The 25,162-nt window shown below is 41.9% G+C and overlaps 1 protein-coding gene across 1 annotated transcript in view; it reads left to right on the top strand.

The window, feature by feature from the left end:
- Positions 1 to 2,775: 2,775 nt before the first annotated feature.
- tln2b (talin 2b) overlaps positions 2,776 to 25,162 on the top strand; it is an 82,795-nt gene continuing 60,408 nt past the window's right edge. Inside the window, exon 1 of the mRNA XM_067234240.1 lies at positions 2,776 to 2,799. The gene's annotated coding sequence lies outside the window, so the exon portion shown is untranslated. The remainder of the gene's footprint in view (positions 2,800 to 25,162) is intronic.

The following is a 25,162-nucleotide window of genomic DNA, read 5'->3' as shown; positions in this document are numbered from 1 at the left end:
GTTAGTCATTGCCAAAGGTTATGTTGCTCTCTGTGTTTGCTAAAACTTCTGTTAAGGTGTGAATAATGTCCTTTTTATAGTGTCTTATAAATATTAAGTATTAGCAAAAAAATTACCAAATGAAAATAAACATCACAAGAGACTATAAAGCCATTCGTCCTGTACAGAACTTTTGTTTTGTTTCACATTATTTGATGAATTTTCCTGAAATTCAACTTAAGAACCAAGCAACTTATATTGGCTGGTCAAAACTACACTGAATTAAACAGTTCTACACGGTTAGACTCATCAGACTAAGACCTGTCTGAACTCGAGTCACTGCTACCCTCTTGTGGTAGCAAGTAAGTGATTTCATTCTATTTACAGTAAGACTAAAACCATACTACAAAAACACACTTTAAATTATTCAGATTGATTTGTACTGAAATATACAGCTACTTTTGAAAGTAAAACATTAAACATATGATTCTGATCAAAGCTGTTCTTCAGAAGACTCGTTCGGAGCATCCTGGTGTAGAAGATATCAATATGGGGATCTTTCACATCCCCTTTTTATTTTACATGGCATTCTCCCTTCTGGAAGGGTTTAGACTAGGGTACCCTGGGTAACAAAGTACCTTTAAAAAGTCATCCTTTGCAATATTTCTTTTAGATCCAAAATGAACTTGACAAATTTTTACCTGCACTTTGATACCTTTGATTGTATGTTTATGGGAGTCAGGTGGTTGAGCGGTTAGGGAATCGGGCTAGTAATCAGAAGGTTGCCATTTCGATACCCGGATGTGCCAAATGACGTTGTGTCCTTGGGCAAGGCACTTCACCCTACTTTCCTCGGGGGGGACTGCCCTGTACTTACTGTAAGTCGCTCTGGATAAGAGCGTCTGCTAAATGTAAATGTAATGTTAGGAGTGTGTGTTGATATATTCTTTGTTATAGTTTAATGTATACTCTATGGAACCTTTTGAAGCCAAAGACAAAATAAAGTTTTTCTTTATTCTCTTTCTTTCTCTGTCTGTCTCTGGGTATCTCATCAAAACAGCCTAAGTGGGACATGTTCCCTGTGCAACCACGTCATTCAACAGGTGGTAAAATGATACCTAATGGTTTCTGAGAAAAAATCTAAAGGCTTTTAAAGGAGCCTTCTCAGAACCGTTGTTCTTGTTCCTAATGGTCTAGAGACTAATAGCTGTTTTAATTGGTGCACGTCATACACCTTCACATTTCATACCGTGGAAGACAAGTAGAAATTAAGTCTGAACTTAATAATCACACATGCCAGTGCTTCCATGTACCTGCATGTACCACCTACTGTTTACATACAATATAGAATGGTTAGCTTTTCGTTAGAGGCGATGACTGGAGTAGTGTTCATGTTAAGTGATATGCGTGTCACAAATTACACCTATGACACAAGGTAGAGTACGAGTTTGTGATTTATCTTCAAAATCAACAGGTTTGAACTCTACCTGTAATCAGTCAACCCAAACTGAGAGTCACTATGATGAAAGTGTTCCTCTTCAAAGAGTGTGTGGGCAGATTGGTTATAACCATAATGTTCCTTATCTACTACACCCAACAGAGGGCAGTAGTTAGCCAAATAAAAGGCAACATCATAGCTTTATTCGCTGATCAAAAATAAATGACTAAATGTAAATGATCATTTACAGTAATATTCCAAAACCAATGATTTACATAATTATATTATTACATTTAATTGTTTTTTCTTAAATAAACCACTATTCTTTTCACGAAAGTTTAGAAAATGTTAGAACAATAAACCTTTCCTACCATAGCCTACTACTACATGCATGCTGTTGAGGCAGGCTGTAAAAAAAAAGTGCCATATGCCAAGTGCATAGACGGTACAAGTTGTTTCTCTAGCTGTGCCATAAGTACTGTTGACAAATTAAAGCCTAGCTGAAGGTAACAAGACTAAGAGAAGACTCTCATCTACATCACATTGACATAACATAGACTATTGTTAGTTGTTTTATAAGGGTTGAAAGGTTCATACATATTTTCTTTGCCTTTTGATGTGGGCATGGAGCCTGCATGTTAAACAAAGGTTTCATATTTGTGTGTCTTGTCAGACAGGTTAGATTGAACTTAAATGATGTTCTACCTGCCATGCTGAACAGATAAGTGTGTTTAATTTGCCTCAATGGCCTGAGCTGTAGTGTAGCCACACAGGTCAAAACACTTTCTTGTAGGCCTATCCAATAAGTTGTTTTACTGTATAAAGCCATACATCTTTGAATGTTTCAAATAAAAACATTTCATAAATATTACGAAATTTGTGTAACGTACAATGTGTGGCACTAAACAGCTTGCCCTTTCCCAAAGAAATCCACATTTACAACATGTAAATTCGGAATGTCATTAACACCGGTGATTTCAGCCTCTTGTATACCATAAATCCACTCACGCACGCCCACTCAACATTGCATTTATGTCCCTTGTAACCAAACCTTATTTGCAACTTAGCCAATATCAACGTGAAAGACAGTAAAGAGCGAAGGGGATAGTGTGTTGAACTGTCTTCTTATAACTATAGAAACTATAGAACTATAGAAAATGTAAATGCAAAATATAGGATACAGATGCTCGAGTTAATCTATGTAGCCTACATGTGGGCTAGATAGTGTGACGCGTTTCCTCTTTTCTGCGCATAGAAATCTTTTTTTCCCTGTCTAGTATACTAGTCTCCAAACGAGGAGGGGCTTGATACCGTGGAGGCTGGACCGCTGCTGTGTGTACATCCTAGCCAGTTCGCATGCATTAACGAGTGACAGATTTCAGGTAGGATTTCATTTTCTTTTTGTCATTACAAGGTATTTTTAAACACTACTGTTTACAGTGAGTATCATTTGTAATTTTAAGGGCAGCGGAATTGTCCTACTTTACTCAATTGGGGCTTTGAATGGGCAGTGCTAATGGATTTAAAATAATTAAAGCCCAGATCTCTTTAGGCATTCTGCGATATATGCATGATACTCCCTGTTTGTGGATTATGCTCGTTCTAATGATAAGAAGCCATTTGTTTTTTAATGTTTGTTTGCGTTCAATTAGCTATGAATGATCATTTTCATTATAGGCTATCCAAATTAACGCGCGCTACTCCTGGTGACTGATTCAAATCTGCACCTGACATCAACGATGATCAATGACTTATTTAACAATTTATATAGCTACAATTACCTCTTTGAGCTTCCTTAACCGATTTCAATGTGCGTTGGGATAGGAAATGTATCATCATTGCAAGACTATTGCTCTTGAAATTAACTTGCTAGACGACCCGTGGCTCAGTTATCTGAGCTTGTGGAAAGACAGTCGCTCGATCCACGTTACGGCCGGCGTATCTGGCAGAATGTGACTGGTCTTGTATTGGCAAAATCCCACTAAAGCCGAAAAAACACCATGACCAAAATCCTTGCATCCTCAAGCAAGAAAATATTTGTCCTCAAGTGAATAAGCCGCAAAAATATATAGTAGGCTATAGGCTTTACGCAAGGAAATACAAGGCTTTTCAGTCAAGGTCTTTCCAAACATATTCCACGCATGCCTAGAATTTACCATTGCGTGATCTCTTGACATTGAGAACGTAAGAGACTGAGAGCCTTGGGAAAAAATTATGCAGCATCACGTTATTTGAATTGAACTGACCTATCAATTTAACATGGGACAGGGACTAAATTTCACTTGGATTGGTCTGTAGTGATGAAGTCAATAAGGTGAAGTGTGGAAGAGTTAATGTAGTGGGAGTGGATGTGATCCCTACAAAGCATACTTTTTAGGACACTCCCCGACTAATGAATTGGGATGCTTTCATTTGATCCCAAGAAAGTTATTGTAAGACATATTTGTCCCATCAAATCTAATAGACACTTCATGAGATCCTCTACTGCCCACTCTGCATGAATGTTGGGTCAGATGACAAGCGATGTCTCCTTATTCCTTTTAGTGAGTCAGCTTTCCCTGTACTAAGGAGGAGCAGAAACAAGAGGCTTTAATAATATATGTCTGTCACTGCTGGTGACAGGACAGTGAGAGACTTCCTCAGTATCAGATTGATATGTGATGTGCCAAGAAAGAGTCATGTTGAGACAGTGGTTTGAAAGGGTTTGTGGTATCTAAATAGCTCTTCCTGTAGAAAGTATTTGTGTCAGATTGGACTGCGTACATGTTATATTAAATGTGGGTATGATACTAATAACATGTTATAAATGGTCCATACCCTTACAGTTTTCAATACAAAATGCTATTCATAGTTTTCAGTCACGTGACATCCGCGGTGACCTGGAGGGCAGAAAGCTGCTGGCAATGGCGGCTCACACCTTTGAGACGCAGCAAAAGCCGGAAAATTTACCTCCCCACGTTTCTTTGGATCACCTCTTAGCTAAAGAAAAAGAAAGATATGGACACAAACTGCAAGTGTTGGGCACTTGCGATACAGCACCCGCTGTCGTATTTCTGCCACTAAAAACAGCAAGGTTTTTATATATGTGATATATGTGATGACTAGGCTATGTGATATAGCCTAATTACTGTAAACTAGTTAACCCCTCTCTCTCTTAAACAACTGCTAACTATTCAAACGGAAAGACAACTTTTCCTTAAATTTTTACTTACAATCTCCTCCTCTGTGGGTTTTCTTTATCGGACGAAATTCTAAAGAAACACAGCCCAGGCTCGTCTCCTCTTCGATTACTGCATCCGATAGAACAACAACTATCTGTCATTTTGGCAACACAAAAGGATTAGACTCAAAGAAAATGTATGACTTTATAATGGGTGGCGGGCAGCGGAAAGTCTTTTTTACCCTCCAAGGGGGCGTGCCCCTTGGAACGTGACGTCACCTGAAAACTATGACTAGAGCAAAGTCATAATACTGTTATATTATTATCAAATTCAAATACAAGTTTCACATGCTAACGTGCAGTCTAGTGTGGCCATCCTCCAAATCTCATAAAATCTCCCATAGTGAGGTAACCTCTTGAAAGACTAGCTCAGATGTAAAGTAGCACAGTTTATCAGACGTAGGCCTACCTAATGTATTATGGAAGAAAACAGGATTGTTTGAAGAAATCCGAGACCTTCATTCACTGTACTGGTGCACAGTGCCGTGATGCAATTGGTGATTAAGATGTCAGTGAAACACACAAATACAGATGACTTGAACTATAGATAGTGCACAGTGCCCGTGATAAAATTTGTGGCACACACACAGATTCCTGGAATAATATATAGCGCACAGTGCCCGCGATGAAGTTGGTCACACACAGATTTAGATAGATAGTGCCATGCCTGTGATGCAGCTGGTGATGACAGTTCCTCTCAGTTGCTTTGGTACATATATTTCTCAGATCACAATTGAAATTCCTTGTCATCTCTGAAGTAGTTGTTCAACCTCCACATCATCTATTCTAGTCACTTAGGCACTTCTTAAAAGTAATTTGTCATTATTTAAAATGGTAAATGGACTGCATTTATATAGTTTTTATACCTTAACGGCACCCAAAGCCCTTTACAATTTTGCCTCTCATTCACCCATTCATACTCACACATACCGACGGTGGCGAGCTGCCATGCAAGGCACCGCTCTGCCCACTTGGGGTTCAGAGTCTTGCTCAAGGATACTTCGGCACATGGCCTGGGAGGAGTCGGGGACCGAACAGCCAACCTTGCGATTAACAGACAACCCTCTCTACCCTCTAAGCCACAGCCGCCCCATTACACAAATTGCCAATGCTCTAGTACATTCATGCAAATGATTATATAGCCTCCATTTGTCTGCTGTTTCCTGTTATCAATTGCTTATGTTATGTTGATCAAAATGTATTATATTGATTCTCTGTTAAATTGTCTTACCACCACAAACATGTAGACATTTAATTCATAACAGAAGTCATTACATGTGTAGTTGGTGTAGATCAGGTAAACTCACTCCTCAGGTATGTATACAGGCCACCTGCGCCAGTATGGCGCAAGCTTTTCATTGGCGTAGCTGGTAGTAGTCATGCTTGGGATGTCGGAGGTGGCAGGTTCGATCCCAGGTGTGGGTGAACGTCGGCCGAGTGTACCTTCGATGGGGGCGCAGCTACGTCTGTTACACATGCACAAAAGGTTGAGCCAATTGTAATAATTGTGGGCCTAATTCACCACACAGCACTTACATTTAGACATTTACATTTAGTCATTTAGCAGACACTCTTATCCAGAGCGACTTACAGTAAGTACAGGGACATTCCCCCGAGGCAAGTAGGGTGAAGTGCCTGGCCCAAGGACACAATGTCATTTTGACACGGCCGAACTGGCAACCTTCAGGTTACTAGCCCGATTCCCTAACCGCTCAGCCACCTGACTCACTTGCATGTACAGTTCCGCCCAAGGGGTATATGCTATGTTTACATTAACGTTTGTATTTTTTCCTTTGTGCTATGCAATGCTGTAAAATAGTCTTGCATTTTCTGTATTGCATTTGCATAAATAGATAAGAAACGACAACTGACCGAGGAGACTACATTTGTAAGAACATTGTTCCTGTTGTATGCCCGTTTGTGGATCACTATATCCATGCCTCAAGAATCTGACCAAAGAGGCTAAAGTGGTAGGAATAGTGCCTGTGTCTGTGATGCAGCTGGAGTTTATAGGGCTTTATATTTGAGCTGTAAAGTCAACCCATCAGCCTGTAGCCATGAGAAAGGTTCAACCGGCGGAGAACCAAGTGATCGTGATACCCTTCGTAATAAAGTTAGGAACCGAAGAAGGAAGAGGAATCAAAATGCAAAAATGCAAAATTTGGAACTGGTTCTAAAACGGTTCTCGATACCCAACCGATCTGGTAGGGCACCCTAGAGGGCACTGCATCAAGTTTTTTCAACAGATAAGACACGCTACAAGGGAGTTTATAACGTTTTCTTGCACACTGGGCCACCGTACAGGACACTTTATCATGTTTAATCTACCAATCTACCGTATCCAAGAGCGCACTTTTGCTAGCGTGGGGGCACCAGGGATATAGCGATCCACAAACTGGCATAAGACAGGAACAATGTTCGTACAAATTTTGTCTCCTCGGTCAGTTGTGTCTAATTTATGCGAATGTGATACAGAAAATACAAGACTATTTTCCAGCATTGCATAGCACAAAGGAAAAAATACAAACATTAATGTAAACATAGAAAACACCCCTTAGGCAGAACTGTATATACAAGCGCTGTATAGAGACTACAATTATGACAACTGGCTCAACCGTTGTGCATGTAATGACTTCTGTTATGAACTAAATGTCTAGATGTTTGTGGTGGTAAGACAATTTAACAGAGAAACAATATAATACATTTTGATGAACATAACATAAGCAATTGATAACCTAGGAAACAGCAGACAAATGAAGGCTACATACCGGTAATCATTTGCATGAATGTACCACAGCATTGGCAATTTGTTTAAAATAAATGAGAAATTGCTTTTAAGATGTGCATAAGTGACTAAAATAGATGATGTGGAGGTTGACCAAGTAGCCTACTTCAGAGATGACAGAGAATTTAATTGTGATCTGAGAAATATAGCTACCAAAGGAACTGAGAAGAACTGTCATCATGGACACTGCACTATCTATAATTCCAGAAATCTGGGTGTGTTTCACCAACATCATCGTGGGCTCTGTGCCCTATCAATAAATAATACACTGACCGAACACACATACACACACATATACACACAGATTCCTGGCATTATTAGAGAGATAGAGAGATAACAGTCACAGCATACTCAAACATATCTTCAACATGACTACAGTATGTCTGGTCTGATATTCAAATCAGACATCAATAGTCAATGTTTTCATCTCCAAGATATACTACTGCTTACTTCGTCTTTTTGGATATACTGTTGTATGGCATAGTATTTAAACGCACATTATCTACGTTTACCTCGTACTGTAAGGATCCTTTCATCCTACAGTAATTAAAGTCAAGTGTTCCTTAATGGTTTGTCTTTGCCCGATCATAAGCCTGCCATTTAGGAGGCCATTACCAAAATGACTAAGGATTATGTGAAGCCATCAAGGCCTCTGCTAACATTAGTTCCATCCATGCATCCATCCAATGCCCTTTTAATGTATAATATTCATATTTATCAACTGCAGGTTATTCATTTTTGTTATTTACTCAAATTGAGTTTCCACACATAATCTAATAAAACTTGTATTTGAATTTGCTTTATCTGGTTTATTCAGTGATGGATTCAAGAGCAATTACATTTTTTCTAATTATGTAAGGTATTTGAAGGCATGTTTTTAAATAAATAGGTGCCAATGGATGTCATCTCAACATTTAATTTAGTTGCTGTTGTTTGTGTTAAACTTACCCTGTGGCTGAGGCTTCAGTTGTGGACGTGTCATGTCAGTTTCAAGACAGATATAGTGTGATGATAATGCGGTTAGACATTTCAGGGAGAGAATGTTTTTGTGGCTTTTATAAAATTGGCAAAAGAGACTGCAAACTAAACAAAGCACATATTGCACTGACAAGAATGGCCAACAAGACAGATTCATTAAAGCCAACCTATCATTCATAATCCACAAAGGTGTGTTTCTGCCAATCTGTAGCCTATATGTGCGTTTGTTTTCAGTCTGTGTGTGTAGAGAAAGACAGAAGGTCAGTGTTTCACACCACTTAATTTGAAAGTGTTCTTTCTCTCAGCTGTTTCAATTTCTCTGCCACCATTACAACATTCCTGGACGGAACTCCCCAGGAAAACATTTAGGGGAAGCAAGGATTAGGGAGACATCGGAGAGTGTTGTTGTTGAACCATATTAATGCATGAGTGTGTGGGAGTTGGAAACTTGAACACACCCTCTTCTTTCGCACTGACCCTGCCGTTGTGTTCCCTGTTTTCAACTTCTATGTGTTGCTCAGTGCTGTCTGTGTGATCTCAGCCTCCTAGGGCTGCCCTCCACCAGCTGCTAGGGAACAAGAGAGAGAGACACTTCCTGCCCATTTCTATATGACACAGAATAGATGGAAAGTACTATAGTATAGAATAGTAGTAATACACAGGTTAAATCTATAGATTTGTGTGTGTGTGTGTTTGAGTGTATGTGTGTGACATCTATTGTGGTCGTACATTCATGCTGTCAAGAGGTGAGCTGAATTTGTGTCTTGGGAGGAATGGGCATGACAGGTCTCATCGTCGATGGGACAATTCACTCCTCAGTTCTCCTCATGTACTTTTTACACTGCTCCCCCCACTTCCCCTCTTTCATACTGCCAGATCTTTCCAAGGGAAATTCTAGTGGGGTCAGAACAAAAAACAAGATGGATAGACTAATCCTCTGATATCACCCACTCACTTCATGACCTAGTCCTGGACAACTACTCCACTTTCACTCTGTTTATCATTCAAACACACAACAGGAATGGTCACCATGTGTACATGCAAAAATATGAACAACACTTAATAACATATTCCAATTTCAACTCTTTTTTATTTTAAGGAAGACTGAGCTTTTGCTGGTCTTACGAACGGTGTGCATGAAGAAAATTAGGATAATAACGATGACAGTATCAGTGTTTACTCAATATGTTTTGGCCCGCCCTGCCAAAACGACCTCCCGCCTGCTAAAAGAATGACCAAAAATATATATAATTATCCTATTGCTGTATAATCTTTTTTTTACGGACGCGCGAGAAAAATATGTTCACACACACAGGCAATTTGCTTCTTGCTCGTCGCCTCAAAAGTTCAATTCATTTGCGAATTAACTTTGCGCAACGTTTCCCTTGTTATTTACACCTGATCGCCTGTAGATCAACTGGCAGCGACAGAATTCGCGTGAATTTGCCTATTCGCTCCTCGCGACCGGCTCCGTGTGGTGCTGGGAATAGCATTTACTTCCTTGCATATAGGCCTACTGTGCCAACTGTGTTATGATAGCCAGTTTAGTTTTGACTGGCAACATACTGGCATTGCTCGTCACAAATACAAATGCCCCAATAAACGCATAGAATAGGGTTCGCTTCTCTTGCTAGGCTCCCTGTTCGCGCTGCCTTGCGGCGCCTGTCACGTGACTTCCATTGAAAATGAATGGGAGGCAAAATGTATGTCTACCGCCCCCCCTAGAAAAAAACATATGGTAAACACTGCAGTACTGATGACGTCTTGTGTTGGTGATGTAACAACTTATAACACAACCATGGCACAGTCAGAAGTAGGTTAGTAGACTCCAGTTTGGTGCAGCTTAGGTCAGGCCAATGGCGCATAATGCCAGCCTCCTCATCTGTGGGTCAAGCGAGATGCCAGTATGAGCCAGCATAATGGGGCATCACTTCAGTTAGGTTACCTACACAGAGTCTTTAAGGTTAAGGTGTTGTCATGGCTACATTATTTACCTCAAGGCTTTTCATTCAAGTAAAAATGAACACAATGAAGGGATATTTGGAAGGATTTAACTTTGCCTTGGAGATTTCTTCAGTTGGGGATGACTGAAGTTGTTTTCCTGTATGCACTTCTTGTGGTGACGATCTAATTGATCATTGAGGAGTACTAGTTTATAGTCCTTCTACAGTTTATGGCTTCTTATAGAAGAAAGGGATAAACATCTCTGTTTTCTGTTATGGAAAAGGGCAGGAATGTCTTGGAAAATGCTTCCCCTGAGGGGAATTGATTATCTGTGGCAAGGATCATGAGTCTATTCAGCTGCAGTTAAAAAGGGGAACAGTTGAGAAGAGCAACCGCTGCTCCTCAGGCTTTGAAATATTTGTTCCCAGTTCTGACCATCTAAATACCATGGAGTGTGTAGCTGTAGCCACATAATCAATGCAGCAAATGTACTGCAAGACGAGTGTCTAGTGTTTCGCTCATCTTCTGACCTACTCTACACTCAGCTAAACTGTTCTGAAGTAACAGTTACAGTACATAGAGTTACTAGGTCATCATGGTTCCCAGGCTCCTAGGGAGGGTTATGTATGAACTTTATTACACATCAGAGCTCTCAGTGGGCATGGGGCATTGATGGCTGCTCGTTGGGCCAGGTGAATGATGGTAACCTGTTGCAACCTGCCAGGTTCTTTTTTCCCTGGATAGTGGACCATTGTTACAACAGAATTCCCTCACTCCTCTGCAAAAATGTATCAATAGGGCTATATTTATCATCTTCACAGGAATGAAAAGGACAGTCCCTCCCTGGCTGCAGTACAGTATATTCACAGCGTGAGTCTATCAAGGGGTTCAGATGAGACGTAAGACATGAACGAATACAGTGTTGTCTTACAGTTGCGCTTACACAATAAAGCTACATGCTGGGCTGTGCTGTTGAGACACTAGGGATTTGACCAAGTAATTTCTAGGCTGTGGTTAGCTAGGAGAATAGGCAGTAGACTTTGGTGATACAGTCAACTATTGTATTTCCCCCCTCATCAGCATTCTAGGAGGGGTCTTGACCTCAAAGGTCAGGGTGTGGAGGCTGCAGGCCAAGCTGCTCACCATCGATCTGGTGTCCTGCTATCAAATTCTGCTGCGCAGAAGAGTTCCAGTAAAGGTCCTTTTCCTTTTAATGCACCATTTCCTCATTATTTATACTCATTACAATGATTCATCTACATGATTGACATACTGTGATGAAATTGGCCTTGGGCTATCATCCCTACTGCAACAGCTGCAAGGTCCAGAACATGAACCCAGACTTCCTGGTGATGAGGGCAAAGGATAAGTGGAGTAGTCACAGTTATTGGAGGGAAATGGACAAATACATGCAGAAAAGCATCTTGTAGTTCAACTACACTATTGATCTTTTTTTATGGGGGATTGACAAGCCAGTAGTTGTTGTCCAGGTCAGCTGAGGTCTTGTTCCTCCAGGCCCTGGTGTTTGGCAGCTGACTGCATGGTGGACACATCCCTCCTCTTTCAAAAGCAGCAGGGAAATTACTGCTGTCCTCTGCTAAGATGATGTCTCTCTCTGTCTCTCTCCTCTCTCTACAGCAGATTGCTGATCCAGCGAGAACAACTCCCTCTCTCTCTCTCTCCCCTCTATCTCTCTCTGCCTGTCTCTATTTATCTCTCCAGATCCCAGTGCCTCATCTCTCTCCCCCCCCTCTATCTGTCTCTTTCTATTGTACTGTTTGTCTCTCTCCTTTGGCCAGCGGACAGTCCACCACCCTCCCTCATTTTGTCTCTCCCCCTTTCTCTTCCCCTCGTCCTCTGGCTGAACGGCTACGGCGTCAGCACCTTGACTCGAAGCGTGGGCCTCTTTGGCACACTCTAAACGATTTAACTTTTGGGACGGAAATGCATTTGGCTGCTGGACGCAGAGTGAGTGTGTGTGCTACTTTAGCCCTGTGTATTCAGCTCATCAGCAGTAACCTTGTCTTAAGGGCAGCTGAGTACTCAGGTTACCCTCAATGGTGATATCTTGGATTACATTGGTCGTTTCCAGAAGTGACTAATGACATGGACTCTCAAACCCAAGTAGTGATTTCACATGATGGGAAACTATATACAGCACACACTGATACCAGTTACTTAATTGTTGTAATATGTGGGCTACCATGCACATACAAAGTCAGATACTGTGTAATTCTTAACTAATTCCCTGTCGCTCAGTGTTTTTGCCCCGTCAGCTGATATAAACCAGACATATTTCCTCTTCCTCCTCTGCTTGTGCTCAGTTGGCTTGTAGCTGCTTATGTTTTCGAACCTGAACGTACTGTGTGGCCCACTCTTCCTGACAGAGGGCATGCATAGCCCCTCCATCCCAGAGAACATGTTGTCTGATGCAAAAGGATGCCCTTGGCAGCCAGGCTACACTCGATGTGCACCATGTGTGCTGTTGTCAAATGATGACAGCAGGGTTCTTAGATAGAGTAGGAACAAACCCCCCATACTAGTAGGAGTAGCATGGGGCTCTGGGAAACTGTTGTGTTGCTTGTGCTGTTGCTGAAGCCCTGGTCAAAATCGGTAGGGATTTTGCTCGCATATCTGGCATTTTACTGTAATCAGAGAACATCTGCGGTTTTAAGAAAAAATTTTAGGCAGTGCTTTTAGTACTGTAGCTACTGTGCATGCACAACATCTTTCCTTTGACCTTGAGTGTCTTTTGGGTTGCTGGTAAGCAATGGCCACCTATCATGTTACTGTATACTTTAGACGCTTCAAGACCTTCTGTTCTCTTGTTCTGCTGCAGTTATTGTAATGAAAAATTGATTGGTCACTCACATTGTACCTTAATGCTTAATAGTATTAACGTAAAGTCACATCAGGGGCTCTATGTTCTCAAATGTACGATGTCCAATACAAGCAGTTGATGTGCTATTCCCTGTGAGAACCACTCTTATCATAATGTTAAGAATAAGATTTCTGTGCCATTCAGCACGGACGCTGTTCTCTGGAATGAGATCAAATCCGACGTGTTCTAGGCAGTGACCTCTGGAGTGTATCTAACCTCCTCCACTCTGCACCATGAACATCCTCCAATTACATATCCCCTTCCTCAATTTCCACTCCAATCATGTCTGCTCATACTGTATGGCCCTCTTTGATCCTCTTTAGGAGACAGGCTGCTCTGTACTGGGTTCAGTATTGATAGGAGGAAGCAGTGGCAGGACTTGGAGCTTTTTCCACATGTGCTGAGAGAGGACAATTCAACAGAAACAGCACAGCTAACATGGGAATGACCATTTACCAAATTCCCAAATTGCTCTATCCGGTAGAGAAATATTTTTAGTATAAGAATGCATGGTGTGCCCCTCAATCATGTGTGTAGAAGGGTTTACATGTTCACCAAGGACTCCGACGGTATTTTGGCAGGATCTGTAGGGGTGTAAAATGTATGATGGATCATGCTATTTCAATTTTCATGAATTCTGATGGAAACCATTTTTCATAAAAAATGTTCATCACTGCACGCATTCAATCATGGTTGGGAATTAATCATTAGTCACATAAATCCCCATTCTGTTGCTCTCCCCCACACACTCATACATGAGACTTGCACGCATGAACATTTATGTTCACTGTCGCATCAATTATAATCTAAAATATATACTAAACATAAAGAGACATTTATCTCACGAAATGCTCTATTTAGCAACTTTAAACAGGGTTATATCTATCCTATCATTGCATGCCGCGAATGTGCTCCATTTTTCTACAAACAGCATCACTTAATTAGCATGGAGTGACAGTAACTGCACTCTCTGTCACTGGTATGGTCACCTATGCCAACACTGTGTAATGAGCATTTTACTCCTTTACCTAGAAAAGCTTCAAATACTCCTTCAGCAGGTGCTCGGCGAGCAGTGTGTGCTAAGAATGCCTTTGGGGTTCCTGCTCGTACTGTAGCTATATCCAAAAGAGAATATCTAATGTACTACTGACACCATTTGGCACATACAGAAGGATCACACTTGGAATCTATTAATAGAAAAACAAGTGGAATGTAAAAGTGGTTTTTCTGGTCCTCGTGGAGCAGTACCCAAATGGAAACGCTGTGTGTGAGTTTAAAACGATATTGTGTTAACTTCCTACGACCTTTACCATATGCTGTGGATGCTGCCTGGCAGCTGCACAGCCAAGAAGGACCAGTCTTCAGTTTCCACAGACGTGAGATGGACCCTCAGCCACTGGCAGGTGGGTGCTAGGTGATGGGCCACACACAGTGGACAGGCTATACTTGCTCTACTCTAGAGATGGCCCGTTTCCAGAGCAAGACCAGCAGAGCGAGCTGGTGTCATGTGACAAGGCCAGGTGTGTGCCAACTGGGGGTTCAAAGGTCATTCACCAGCACTAATGACCATGGCTGGTGGATATGTCTATACAGAAGACCCCTGGCTGCTAGGGCCAGGCTGTATTCAGGTCTGCATGTTTAGCTACATTTGCATCAACTATCAATGTTCACTGCATGCTTCATAATCCACTCCATCTAAAAGGCTAGTGCCACATGTGGGATTATTGATGGCATTATTCTATGACTGTCAGGATCTCTGGCATTTATTTCTGTTCTCCTGACTTGTGTGAGTAGCTCAACCCAGGGAACATGAGCTATATTTACAGTTTGATTTGATTTGTCTGGGCCTGGGAAGAGGCTTTCGTAAATGATGGGTGCATCGAGGGAGGCAGTGTGGTGCTGTATGAATCCCCTGCAGAGAGGTGGGACAAAGAGGCAGCCAAAAGATTTCTTCTCTGAAAGGGGAGGCTGTATTCTCTGTGAGAGACTGAGAGAATGAGAGAGAGAGCCAGGAGGCACCAGGGTGAGAGAGTCAGAGAGAAACAGAGAAAGAGAGAGAGCCAGGCTGTCACGTGAACGACGCTCTGAGGAAGACCGTATAAGGTGGCTGGGTTGTCTTGTCATGTGGCAGCTCATTCTAGGCTGTAAAGGCCATAGCACACAATCCCTTCACATTCAAACCTCACAGTGAATTTAGTTTAAGCTGAGGTTGTCAGGGTGGAGAAAAGAGAGGAGAGATTGTATTTATCACCGGGGGTCACAGTGTCGAGATTTGAGTGTAATGCAACGCACCTAGGGCCATGTCACATGGTGCTATCCTCTCTGTATACTGGATCTGCACAGCCAGTTTAGTCCAATCAGATAGAAATGTCGGATTCCCGTTCACAGCTCCTCTATAGTGCAGAACAGAGGGGCTAACTGAATTACAACCACCCCCCACCTCCCCAGCCGCCACTTTCTCCCTTGGGAAGGCACGACTAATCATTTGGAATCTCTGTTTTCCAGGAAGGGGGTGGCGGAGAGGGGAGTGGTGGTTTCGAGTGGGGTAGCAATGAGCGGGTTTCCCCTATAAGCAGAGTCAGGCTCTGGGGCTGTGGTGGTTTAATTTTCCAAAGAAAGATCTCCATGACTGGGATTAGATGTCGTGGCTCCAGAAGGCTTCTGACCTACTGACCTCTATAGGCTGGCTGGCCACAGCTGCTGTCCAGATGTTCCTGCACATCCACACGCTGCTAACGAAGGAAGATATGTTGTTCTGAAACAGACAAACAATGAATGCTGGGAAATAACTCATTGTTATGTGACATAACTCATTGTTATGTGAATTAACTCTCCAACAGCACATTCTAGCCCCCGACTATGTAACAGAGGAGATACGCCAGAGCGCTGCTGCCCGATTTGTCTGGAAGTTTTGTCGCATCAGACCATTTGTTTGATTATTTGGTCTCTTTGCGTGGGGAGATTGTATTAATATTGCTAATAAGCTGACGGGTCCTGCTCTACCCCCTGTGATGCTGCCAAAAACCAACAGCTATGCCCTCACGTTTAAGGGGACACATGAGACTGTGTTGAGGACCCCAGCACGGCTCAGCAACCTGCTCAACCTGAGAGGGTCAAACTGTTGTTGGAAAAAGGTTGTCCAAGTTAAACACTTGCGTGCGTTGTTAAGGGACACCCGGTCTCTGATGGCTGTGTGATAAATCAGATTAACTGCTACATCTGTAGCGTCCATGCTAATATAGTAATGCACAGCCACCGGGAAGAGAAACAGCATTGATTTCATTTCCTGCCTCTTTGTGAACCTCGGAGGTTATGAGGGGGAAGATTACATGAGAGTGTCATATCTAAATGGAGAGATTAAAGCATTTTAGACTGTGGGGGGATACGGCTGTGTGCTCTGCCTCACAAATAAATGTACAAGCTTGAACTGTGGTTCCCTGCCTTGCTCGCCTGCAACAGACCTCTGGAGCACATCCTCCTTGTTAGCTCTGGTTGGAAGTGTGGCATGGCAGGCTTCTCTGTGCTGCTGTCCTCTGTGAAGGCAATCTGGTTGTGTATTGGAGCTGTATGTCCCTCTGCCTGGCCTCCTGGCTAGTACAACTTTAGTAGCTGAAAAGCAGACTTTGAGTTAATTTACTATGGCTTGGTGTTGGTGGTTCATCCAACTTTAATGCTTCTCTGTCTAAGTGCTTTAAATATACTAGCTAGCTGCCTATTATAAACACCAGTCTCTATACAGTCATTTTTAAGGTGGTTGCACTCTAATCAAAATGTAGATTACCTTGTTGTGGTTTGTAAGTACATTTATGGCTTCAAAGCTGTATGTTTTCTATACCTCAGAGAATATATATATATATAGTGGGCATAGATTTTATTTTTCTATTTTATTCTATTTTAATCTAGATTAATCTCACTGTAACCTTGGCGTTCATTAATCTAGATTAAAATGGCTCATTTGAATTCCGCCGAAGGCATTCAGAATGTGTGCTACCCAAATAATGGCTTAAAGTAAGTCTTTGAGAACGGGCTTCTCAAGCCAGCTGGCGCATAGACCAGGAGCTCATCTCCTGTTTCCAAAATGCATTACAAACTGCTTGAGAAAGCTGTTCTACTATGATAATTAGTGATGAAAATAAATTATGTTCAATAAGATGTACTTTTGTTTATTAACTGTTTATTAGATTAGCTATCTTGGCTGATAGAGCTGCGCTGACGGGCTTGCCTCGGTTGCACTCAAACATGGTAGTTTGACGACGACTCTTCTCCTGCGCTACATCAGTGCTTGGCCCGGCATCTTCCGCATTAGCTAAGGGATGCTTTGCGTTTATGTGGTATTTGAGACTGGAAGAACTCCTACAGTAAACGAATTCCGCATAGCACAAGGTGCAAACAACCTTAGTCTTGTCGAGGTTTCCATTGGGAAGCTTCTTAAATACATTTTCCCTGAAGCAAACCAGGCGGCTTCATAGCTGCATCCATGTTAGCACGTCACGTTTGATGTGATAATTCCATACACAAGGCATACACACATGTTCGAAGACTCGTTCTCGCCCCCTACAGTGCAATTCGGATAGGTATACATCCGCGCTAAAATATCAAGGTCAAAGTCATCATATCTTGCGTAGTATAGACCCAGCTCTCAACCCAATTTTGAGAATAGATTAACGGCGATATTTTTTTTTATCGCCGATAAGAGTCGCAGCGCGTTAACGCCGATAACGGCCCACCACTAATATATATATGTATATACTTAAAGTAGACTTGTATAGTAGATGTAGGCTACAAATATACTTACAGATATTAAAGTTTTCATTAGGTATGCAAATACAAATCTTTTCATATAAGTACACTTGGACAGCAAGACAAATATACTCAAAATGTATTAAGCTCTCATGTAATACAATTAACTTAGATTTAAGTATGCTCTTTTTCTCTAAATAGATAGGATTATCTAATACAACTAAGCTTTCACATACTGTATAGTTAATACAGACATCCCAACCTGCAGAGACTCACTTCCGGGAGGTGTTAACTAATGAGATGTGTGTGTCAGCATTATGAATTGTGCAATTGTGGCAAAACTCATTTAGGCAATTAGTGAGTAGCTACAGCAAAATGCTGAGCTCTTAAAACTGAGACTCAATGATTGAGAGAGGTGTATGGAAACATAATGTACCGGTACTCTAAAATAACCTCTGGTATTGCTGTGTTGACTTTGACAACACAGAGGGTTGCATATCAACGTCTACTTTATTATCTGATCCATGAGTTCAGTAGGTCACTCTGACAATGTAGTGGCTTCAACAATATCAAATTGGGTTAAGGTATTGGTTTTGTGCCTAATTTTCCTTTAATGCTTTTTGTTAGTAAATGCCTTTTTGGGATTAACATAAACTGTCCCTGGTTGTGTGTTTCTCTTAAGCGATGCAAGGTGCAACTGCATTCTGAGTTCCTTGGTTGCCACAACCACTACATAGTACTTTGGAGTATTAAGTCCTTGTCAGGATGATATAAATGTAGGGGGCAACAGGAAGGGAATATGCACATATGCATGTGTTATTAGATGTAGTACTCATGCAGGGGTGTATTTGTATCATTTTGCAGACTGCATTGAAGTTCACCATTGTTGATTCCACAGCGCAGCAAAGAGTATAGACATTCACTGTCTCTATCCTGGAGTTGGAAGCTGTTTGTTCTAATGGCACCTGGCTCCCCAAGCCCACCGCATTGAACTAAATGAGCAGGCACTGTAATAGTCAACCACACAGCAACAGCAGCAGTGACAAAGACCTGGCCAAACAGCTCATAAAAGGCTCTATATCATCACATGTTATAAAAGCGGATAACTGTAGTGCACTAGGGTTAGGGATAGAGAAAGGTAGTGCTGACTATATGATTCTCGATTGTTTACTCTCTCTGGAAGCAAGATAGAGCTCCAACCCAGTCGACAATTGCTCAGAGGGGCAGACAGATTGTATATTGATACGACAAAATGGCATATGGCAACTGCTTCTGGCTGGATGGTACTGAATGATGGAGAGCATATAGTACAGTAGCAGACTGAGGTGTAGGAAAATGTGTGAGGTGCAAAATGTACATTTGCTATGCTACGTTGCTTGCCACAATTACAACTGAGGCCTTAGAAAATTAGGCTTTAAAGGGAGATAATAATGTTCACGTATTAGATATGTAAGTTCTAGTCTGTAACAACATCACCCCAGTCTATAACAATCCCATTGGACTGTCACCATAGACAAGGGTTTTGGTTTAGGGTTAAGGCCAGTAGCGGAGATAGCGTGGGTGCTTGGGTGCGGCCGCCCCAGGGCCCTGTGGCAATAAGGGGCCCCTCAAACACCACTGATCTTGCATCACTTACTTACATTTTGACAGTTTAACCTTCAAATGCATAATGCAACCCTCCTGTCTGCTTCTTTCTCAAATAGCTTTTTCAAAGCAACCTCCTGATTTTCCAGGTACCATATTAAGTGATGATCTATATGCCTGGGACACACTGCCTGCGATCGGCTGCGATCTGCTGCGACGCGCCTGGAAGCGCCTCCTTTTTTCTTTCAGCGCCCATGTTATCAAATAGGACCGGCCACACTGGCTGCAAAGCGCCGCGATTGCCTGCGATCGCCTGCGATCTGCAGCGATCGTTTCGGCAGCTGGTCGATTTCTTTGGCGAGACGCTTGCGAAATCGGCTGCAGCAGGATGAAATACACCATATTAGTTGATATATTTGACTAAAAAAACATGTTATTAAGATTTTACTCCATTAATTGTAGACTACGGTGAACTTTTGTAAAGTTGTAGACTTTATAATTACACAATGTTGGTAACGAACGTCCTTTACATGTGGTTACCCTGATGAAAATGAATGAAAACTAGAGAGGGTACAATTTCTGGGGAAATTGTAGGGTGTGCTTGCTTGCGTCGGTTGCACAGGGGTCCGTTTTTGAATGACATTTTTACAACTGATATTTCTGTATATTTTATATAAAAATGAATACTTATTATTTATAAAGATTACATAGATTTAAAAGCATTTGTTTTTGATGCTCATTTACAACTGAAAATACGAGTGAAGTGTAGAATGAAATAGATGTCTTCTCATTTCCCCTGCAAGAGGCAGCCTCAACGTTGAATCAAAACGAATAAATTTGGCAGACCGGTGTAAAAATTGATCTAATCTCTATGACTTAAACGTCATCTTAAGTTTTTCCCTTCTCATGATATTTTCAGGCATTTAGCCTACTCATTGCATTCATTCATTAATAAAGAACCTCCTTTGGAGATTATTCTACGACGTTACCCGGCAGTAGAAGATGGAATCGCGATTCAAACAGTACCATCTGAAAATATGCCCCCCAAAACGTAAATAAGCTTGACATTTATTTTGTGGAAAATCGCTCATTCATAAAAAGCTCACTGGTAGCGATCATTGTCAGTTAGTAGTTAGATAGACTTTTGATTTAAGTAAGGGGAGTGCCGAACATGTTCTGTCGCCGTTTGACTTCCTAAACAGCTGTGTAGTGTAGATGTTTTTGTAGTGTGTCTCGCGTAAGCTACAGCGTTGCAGTGAGCTACACTGGTTTGAAACCACAGGTAATGGTAATTTAACCAACAAATCGGTTACTAATGTCAGAATAAATCCTACAACGAAAATGTATATGTGAGGAATGTTTATTTTAACAATTGAAAACAGATAACGCTACATCATAGACCACTGTAGTATGTGTTGCCCGGGCAACACAGGCTAATGTCATGATGCTAATACTTCAGTGAAATAGTAGACTACTGTTTCCGAAAGTAGATGTACTTCCTTAATAATATCAGCTTATACTGTACATTACACATCACAATTGTGTGTCATATCACAAAGTAAAATGAGTAAATAGTTAGCACCCTGGCCTCTTTGCTTGTGGCGTTTCTGCAGCTGCCTTGCAGTAAAGCTATAGTTAGCCTAGCTATCCCCCAAGTTAACAGATGCGAAACGAATGTTCTGCCAAAGGTAGTCACGCGTGTTTTCGTGACGTTAGTGACGCAGTGACGTTAGTAACGTCAGTGACTGTGGCTAGCAAATTAGCCACCGTTAGCTTCACTTTTCGCCACAAAAACTTAACTTAAGCCTAAACCATGCAACGGAACGTAAATTCCAATAGAAGCAACTCAATCGCTACCAAGACGAAACTTTTGACACCTACGTTGTCTATGTAGGCCAAATATTGACTGAGTTTTAGGGGGGCAAAAAGAAATAAAACTAGAAACGGCTGTTCCTGCGAAACAGCAGTGAGAATGCTGAAAACCTGAATGGGGATAGCTGACCATGCTAAAAAAGCGGAAAATTGTGAAAATTTAGTAGAAAGTTATAAGCTGAAGCTTCAAAGCAACCGAAAGGTATTTTTGAAAGGGGCTGGAGCAGCATTCCAACAATGATTTGAAAGGATTTACCATTACTTTTAAAGGGAGAATAATTTGCACAAAAACCTTAATATTTAAAAAAGTATAAAAGTGATAAATGAGAAAATACCCGCAAGCTGAAAGCTGAAATTAATTTAAAAAACGTGTGAGTCACACAAAAGAGGCAGTGTGGAATCTGAACTGCATCATCTAACAACGCTAACAGCTAAAATAGCCTACAATGCGGGAGAAGCTGAAAGCTGAACTGTTAAACAGAAGAAGTAGGCTAGCTAGTCGTAACAAGAATATTATCGTTTTAACAGCTGAAATTATAGTTGGGATAGTAATAGCAGTAGCAGATGTAGCCTACCATTGAGTGTGTTTACTCGGCTTAACAGCATTCTCACAATAAATAATAATAATAAAGAGAAACAGGAAAACAATAGTGAGAATGCTTAACAGCATTCTCACAAAAAATAATAATAATATATATGTGAGAGAACAAAGGTTGTGCCCTTGCCGAAGGCAAAGCACACCCAATAATAATATATATGTGAGAGAACAAAGGTTGTGCCCTTTCCGAAGGCAAAGCACACCCAATAAACGGATTGATCCAATGAGCTAGCATGCCCGTAGTTGTTTTGTTTGTTTGAGAGAAACGAGTTGTCACGCGTTTCACACAACACACGAGTGCAGACATAGCCTACCGAGAGAGAACCCCCAAGTCGATTTCTAAAATCAGCATCAAATGAATTCTCGAAGTTGAAAAGCACAGGGAGTTGTTGTATGACCCCCAGCAACAATTTTACCAATGCCATGTTTATACCATGTCAGCGTAAAGGAAAGCTCAGAGTAGCTGAAAGGCTTGGTGACCGGCGCGGAGAAATGCGCGTCTGGTGTGAACAGCTTTTGCTCAGTCGTAGCCGATCGTGGCGATGCGCGGCGCGTCCAGGCGCTTCGCAGCCAGTGTGTCCTAGGCGTGAAGCTTTCCGCCCCCATCCGCGCCCCCCTCCCCTCACACACACAACCCCCTAGGACACCTGACTACTTACTTAATTTAAAAGATGTGCCAGTCAAGTCTACATTATAAATTGTAGATTATGTCTTATTGGGTGTGCTCAAGCCTTTGGCGAGAGCACAACCTTTGTGCTCTCACATATGTCTTATTATTCTTTTTGCCCCCCTAAGGATCTGTCAATATTTGGACTATAGACATTGTCGGTGTCAAAAGTTTTGTCTTGGTAGAGATCGAGTTGTTTGTATTTTTATTTACGTTCCGTTGCACGGTTCAGGTAGCCTGGTCCTAACCAGACTCTCATACATTTCATTTGTACAGAGAGTCTGGCCTCGCTCCATTGAAACGCGTTGACTTCCTTGTAGGCGGGTACTCTGTTGAAGTTTAAAACTATTGGATCTGCCCAGAGCCACTCTGATCTGCCATAACCAATCGCTAGCGTTCACCACTACTGTAACAGAGCTAGCTGCCATAGCTGGAAAATAAAACTGTTCCCAAACCCCTTGGGGAGGAAGGCCACAACATCATGGCCACCGCCAAAACTCAGCAAAACTTGTTCTTGCTCTGGCTTTAGCTTATGGATATTCGCAGCTTCTTCGCAGCATCTGACTTACTTACCTCATGGCCAGACCTAGTACAGAAGCAAAATCAAAATTGAGCGGAAGTACGTAGGAGGGCATGCTTCGATACCCAAATAAATGTCCTGGTGCACGTAACTCTGTCAGGCTATTGCATTTTGTACTTCTGTCGATCAATTTCTTATTTCTTGTTAGTTACTGCATCCATTCAGCGACGAAGTGTAGTACCAGTACCAACCATTTCCGTTTTGAGTTAATGTAATGTGTTTTTGAGTTAATGTAGTGTCGTTTCCCATTTGGGGGAGCGTACCTTTGTATTGGGGGGAGGTGAGCACGTCATCCTATTTGGGGGAAGTTGATTCGTATTTGGGGGGAGTGTTTTCATTTGGGGGATGCACTCATATTAGTGGGTGTGATTTGCACTTCAGGGCCACCGTAGGGCAGAGCCAGGCTACGGTTTAGGCTGAACAAAAGTTTTTGTGGCAAAAAGTGCCTTGTGTCAACAAAGGGTACTCAGTGCCAACGTCACAACGTCAGCACACGTTCGCAACGACGCATGGATACAACGTGCATAGATGTGCTGAGTATCGTATCGTGCCGTGGTGTACTAGCAGCATAATACATGTACATTTAAGCAAATCTTGCATGTACAGTAAGTAGTGTCACATTAAAGATTGTATTTAAACTCAAGCATGTGTTGTGCATCGCTGGCTTCAGTGCCACAGCCTAAACTTTATGTCAAAAGAAATGATTCTCATTTCCCGGGCGCTTTCAAACAATCCCCTCACTCAGTGATGTTTGGCTAGCCACCACAACTAGCTTGCTTGTAGAAACTTACAGCCATATTCCAAAATGGATTCAATTAATTTTTCCTCAAAATTCTACATTCTACTTTTTGGGGCAAATCTATTAAAAAGTTAAAACGTAAGATTCACATTTACATAAGTATTTATAGCCTTTGCCATGACACTCAACATTGAGTACAGGTACATCCTGTTTCCACTGATCATCCTTGAGATGTTTGTACAACTTGATTGGAGTCCACTTGTGGTAAGTTCAGTTGAATGGACATGATTTGGAAAGGCACACACCTGTCTATATAAGGTCCAACAGTTGACAGTGCATGTCAGAGCACAAAAAAAGCCATGGAAGTCCAAGGAATTGTCTGTAGGCCTCTGAGACTGGATTGTATCGAGGCACAGATCTGGGGAAGGGTACAGAAAGATATCTGCGGCATTGAAGGTCCCAATGAGCATAGTGGCCTCCATCATCCGTAAATGGAAGAAGTTTTGAGCCACCAGGACTTAGTTGGCCGCCCGGCCAAACTGAGTGATTGGGGGAGAAGGGCCTTGGGGGTTCTGGGTCAGGGAGGTGACCAGAACCCAATGGTCATTCTGACAGAGCTCCAGCTCTTGCTCTGTGAAGAAAGGAGAACCTTCCAGAAGGACAACCATCTCTGCAGCACTCCACTCCAGATTTAAGCCACTCCTCAGTAAAAGGCACATGACAGCCCGTCTGGAGTTTGCCAAAATGCACCTGAAGGACTCTAAGACCATGAGAAACAAAATTCACTGGTCTGATGAAACAAAGATTTAACTCTTTGGCCTGAATGCCAAGGGTCATGTCTGGAGGAAACATGGCACTGCTCATCACCTTACATTGACCTTACATTTACATGAATGTTCCTGTACAGTAAGTACAGGGACATTCCCCCCAAGGCAAGTAGGGTAAAGTGCCTTGCCCAAGGACACAACATCTTTGACACAGCCGAGAATTGAACCGGCAACCTTCTTATTAATAGCCCGATTCCCTAACCGCTCAGCCATCTGACCCCCACCTGGTCAATACCTTCCCTACTCTGAAGCATGGTGGTGGCAGCATCATGCTGTGGGGATATTTTTCAGCAGCAGAAACTGGGAGATTAGTCATGATCGAGGGAAAGA

The sequence above is a fragment of the Osmerus mordax genome, chromosome 4, assembly GCF_038355195.1.
Source record: "Osmerus mordax isolate fOsmMor3 chromosome 4, fOsmMor3.pri, whole genome shotgun sequence".
NCBI lineage: Eukaryota > Metazoa > Chordata > Actinopteri > Osmeriformes > Osmeridae > Osmerus > Osmerus mordax.
Note: the sequence above shows the minus strand (reverse complement) of the source record. Positions and strands in the feature narration are given on the sequence as shown.